This window comes from Echinops telfairi, unplaced genomic scaffold, assembly GCF_000313985.2.
Source record: "Echinops telfairi isolate 266 unplaced genomic scaffold, ASM31398v2 ScPeMD7_8;HRSCAF=38, whole genome shotgun sequence".
NCBI lineage: Eukaryota > Metazoa > Chordata > Mammalia > Afrosoricida > Tenrecidae > Echinops > Echinops telfairi.
The window spans coordinates 4,276,943-4,282,309 of NW_022103905.1; positions in this window are offsets into that span (position 1 = coordinate 4,276,943).

Genomic DNA, 5,367 nt, shown 5'->3' on the forward strand with positions numbered 1-5,367 from the left:
CCCCATCCTATCCAGGTAAACCAGTTGAGCTTCTGATTAGGACTGTATGTAGTGATAGGGGGACATCTTCTAGCTTTTCAGGTTTCCAGGGCATGAGACCATGGCTTGTGTAGACCATTTGTCTTGTAGACTGGTTTCTTCCTTGAGACTATTGTTTATTTCCCTTTTGCTCCAGATAAGTAGGCATGAATAGTTTTTATCTTCAATGGCTGCTCACAAACAGATATGCTTTAGACATAAACAAAAATCTTGTGGTATTTGCTGTCCTCAATTGAAATGATTAAGACCATATTCTCATGGGGCAGCTTGGTCAACTGGCATTCAATGGTTCATGAAGCTAGTTTGGTGAGTAGCGTCTGAACTCAGAGTATAACTGTGCTTTATAGAGTTTTGATGCTCCTGATGTTTTGGAAGTGGATCAGTGGGCCTTTTACCTCTGTGTGGACTCAAACTTCCCACCTCTCAGTTCTCAGGAAGCACATTAACCATTTGCACCATTCAAGGAGTCTCTTGACAAAGGAAAGAAGTGAAAATCATTAAAGTGAGTCTCCCTCTGTACTCTAACTTTTATTCACACACACACCCTCCATAAAAACCACAAATATTATTATTAGCAGTATATTTTGCGCCTATATTGGGAAAAGCTTTAAGTGAAATGTAAAATATATGCAAGGCATCTTTCTGGCTCTTAAGCTTTTAAGGATCTGATGATATAATCAGAGTGGTAAGACAAACCTCAAGAAACGCCTTAAAAGCTGATCTATATCTGATAACCTGTGGACTGGAAATCTTTATTGCTTCTCCATGTATACATAGGACAATGGTAATGATGATCCTGAGACTCCACAAAACCCCGAAGTGCCTTAACAGTCACTAAAGGAAAATTAAATTAGTTTCAGATTAGTTTAGGTTGGAGGCTATTTATGAATTTTAATACCAGACAATCAGCCTTTTATGCAGCCATATATCGCATATCTCTAGTAACCTGAACTATCACATATCTCTCATAATGAATGAGAATCCTCCATTCTCTGATCATTTGTAAACAAAATTAGAGAAACAGATAAACATTTGCTTCCAGCAACATCTGCACAGAATGATTTGTGCATACTGAGCAATCATGGTGATTTATAATAGGAGTGAGGTTGAAGAGGATTAGATAGACATTGATATGAAAAGGCTATTGGAAGAAGATGAGTATCCTGTTCAGGAGAGAAAACAGGCATTTCGGGGTCCGTAGGATGTTAAAAGTGGGGGATGGGAGAGAGCGCCAGGCAAATGGAAATGAAGCGCTGGAGAGACAGATGTGTGAGCTTCGTCACAGTATTTGGGTCAGTGTGGGTTGGGAAGGTTTTCCAATGGAAAGTAACATTGGGAAGAATGGTAAACTAATTTGGAAATAGGGTGAGTAAGGAGATGGTTTGGAATCAGGCTTGATGCCTGGGAACAGCGGCACTCAGGGGAGACTGCGTGGATTGGCTATTCCTTGGTTTCTGGCTGAGGGGCCCTTCTGCCCATTGCAGTGATGTTAATTATCAAGTAAATCCCTGCAATTCTTCTCTATAAAAAGAAAAAAAATATTGTACATAGGGCAGTTAAAAAAAAAATGATGCCAGAAAGTAGCTAGCTTGGAATGCTAAGCTATACCGTTGACTACTTACGTGATGAGTGGATCATTCTCATCTGAAAGCAGAGGTAACTATAGCTTCTAAACTAACAGTTCCCCAATCCCAAAATCACCACCTTTGAGTCCTTTCTGACTTACAACGATCCCATCCAGGGCTGTACGTCTTTGTGGGAGCAGACAGCCTCTTCTTTCTCCTGCGGAGTGGCTGTCAGGTTTGAATCAAGAACCTTGCCTTTCGCAGTCCAACGCTGACAGGCAGTGCCATCGGCAACATGGTTCATGTTAAATGAGTTACAGTGTAATCCATGTAAAGCACTTATAACCGTATTCTAAGTGCTCAGTATATGCTAGCTGTTGTCTTTTTTCTGAGGCCAAAATTTGTCTATCTGCATTTTTCTTATCTCCATGTTTATATCTAAGAGAAAACTCAAATTCAGTAAGTCCAGATATGTTCTCTTCTTTGCCTCACCCACTGTGCGGCTGAATTCCCTTGACAGTCAGTCTCCTAAATTCATTTTCAACATATTCTATATTTATATGTTCAGCATATGTCAGTGTGTGTGTGTTTCCTGTGACGAAAGATCCGAAGGGGCAATGATGTATTGGGATTGTGAGGCTGACCTCAAGATGATAAATTAAAGTAGAAGGGAGATTGAGAATGGTAGTGAGGGTTAAAAAAACAACAGTATGTGAGTGTTAAGAACAGTTGACCCTGTTTGAAAAACAAATAAAACAAACCCCCTGCCCCCAAGCCTATGTCAACTCGCAGTGACCCTAAAAGAGTAGACCTGCTGCTGTGGTTTTCTGAGACTGTAAATCTTTCCGGGCAGAGATTTTTTCTGGGAGTAGCTCATCTTTCCTCCATTGCTGCTGTCAGTTGCTGTCAAGTTTGCCCTGCCTCCTGGCAAACCCACGGACAACAGAATGCGATGTTAAATAGTCCTGCGCCACCATCCTGATGCTCCGTATGCCCCAGGCCATTGTAGCCCCTGTGTATTTTGAATGCCTTCTCACCAAAGACCAGAAATCTGTTCCTATGAGTTGATTCTGATTCATAGTGACCCCATAGGACAGTGTATAACTCTTCATCCGGCTTCCAAGTTGTAATCTTCACAGACGCAGACTGCCACATAATTCTCTCGTGCAGCAGACTTCTCTCGTGGAGCACATATTTCTCTCATGGTGGCCTCGGATGTTTGACTCTTCTGTTAGCAGCCACTGTGTCAGGAGTTGTAATTCACTGACTAATTGTGAGAGGTAGATTTCCAGGCCTTTCTTTCTGGTCTTATTCTGGAAGCTCTGAAGAAACCTTCCATCATGCGTGACCTTGTTGATATTTTAAATACTGGTAACATAGTTTCCAGTCTCATAGCAACTTACAGTATGGTAGATGGACAGAATCACGGCCTGTCTAAAGAAAGTCTTTCTTTACTTAGCAAAATGCTTTATATTACAAAACATAAACTATCAAGGTGGCCTTATATTGCTTTCAGTCCTTGTTTCCAGACCGTACCACACTCACTATTTTAACTCTCCGTTCTCCCCAAATATGAAAACAACATTGTGCCAAAGAAAGGTGGAAACTCAAGAGGATAAAACTCTGCACCCGACGTCGGACGGGCAAGATATGACCAAATAATAATTTATAAATTATCAAGGGTTCATGAGGGAGGGGCAGCGGGGAGGAAGGGGAAAAATGAGGAGCTGATGCCAGGGGCTTAGGTAGAGAGCAAATGTTTTGAGAATGATGAGGGCAATGAATGTACAAACGTGCTTTACACAATTGATGTATGTATGGATTGTGATAAGAGTTGTATGACCCCTAATAAAATGATTTAAAAAAAAGAAAAAAATGGATTAAATAATCCATAGGTATTAAAAAGAAACAACAACCCTGCACCATCACACAGCTACGCATGCCTCGTGTCTTATATTCCTCTTAGAATTGAGAAATGTGATCATTTTAAAAGATCCTTAGGGACGCCATTTGGGATCATTTTATAACAAATTTTAAAAGGCCATGTTTTGATGAATGGATGATAAAAACATGGGCGAAGAAGATATTTCAGCTGAAAGGAATGACAGATAAAGAAGATTAGTAATGGGTCAAAACAGTCTATGACTAGATCAACTTTTGAGGGGGCACAATCATCCAATAAACATGTCAACAACCAATAATACAACCAAAATGGATAAGGTAAATGAAAAAAATTGTCAAACTGAACTCAATGCAGCTTTTAATTCTTACTGACTTGTCTCAGTGGAATAACATACGGAAAGGAGCTTGAAGTGAGTTAAATTATATCCAATTTATAATCAAATGAAAACTTCGTGGGCTAAGAGCCAAAAAGAAATTCTTCAATTGAGCTTCTTCTTAATGACTTTAGTTTAACCACTTAGATTTAAAAAAAAAATTAAAACTACTATCTCATTCAACCTTTTGAATGGCAAGATTTCTCTATGGATAATTTGATTCTTTTTATAAGATGAAAGGTAGCAGTAGTTTGTAGTCTTCACCCAGGATGACATTCAATATATGACAAATTAGATATAAGACCATGTAGTTCATGAGCGGACAGCTCCTTACACCTGCGTCAGTGGGCAAGTTCAAAAGCACTTTTTTTGGTTTGACAGTCACCTTAGGCGATAAGTGATAATTGAGGTTTTGTGCTTAATATAACACGTTGATGTGGACAAGGACTACTCAATAAAGGGGTAGTTTAAGGTCAAAATGTTCGAATTAAGCAATACTCCAGTCATTTACTAATATATGCAGTGCAATTTAATAAAATTGTCATGATTAAATAAGGCAGTTTAAAGTTCTTTCATGGAGAAAGTGCTTGCTTGGTCACGAGATGTGCCCTAAACCCAAGGCTCTCTCTGCTTGAACACAACAGGCCCAGGATTGGAGCTGGCACTAAGACGCTTGGCTTGCTGTTTGACATGATTTCATTGAGTTTTTAGTCTTCTGATGTGCCTGCAGGTAAACTATTTTCTTCTCTGTTTAATTATTAAGATCATCAGTGAAAAACTAGGGAGAAACTTAAGGACCCTTATACAAGGCATAAACACATCACAAACACAGTGAAAATATCCAAGCTAAAGAAGACAAAATAAAGGGTGGAGACCTACTAAAAATACATTGATACACAGCAAAGACTTCAGCGGAAGAGTCAACAGAGAACCCACAGACTGGGAAAAAATTCAGTAATAAAACATCAGCTAAAGGGCTAATCTCCCAAATCTATAGAAAACTCCAACATCCTAACAAGAATAATACAAATAATCCAATAAAAAGTGAGCACGAGACATGAATAGACAATTTACCACAGATGACATGCAGGCAACCAACAGCCATGTGAAGAAATGTTCTCGATCATTAGCAATAAGAGAACTGTAAATTAAAACAACAAGGATATATCACCTCACACTGACACTTTAGACAGTTCAATAAAACAGAAAACAAGGTAGGAACATTTTATGGAAATCAATAGGGCACTTCCTTAAACAATGTAAATCCAAGTGTCTTATGATCCAGCAATGTCTTTATACTGGGTATATATTGTAAATAAATTAAAGAGTATAACACGGACAGACATATATAAACCTTTGTTTGTTGCAGTAAGTAATTTCCACAAACACAACATAGAAACAACCAAAAACTTCAAGTATAGACAAATGGATAAATAATCTCTGGTACATTCATACTATGGAATTTTATGCATTGATAAAAAACAAGA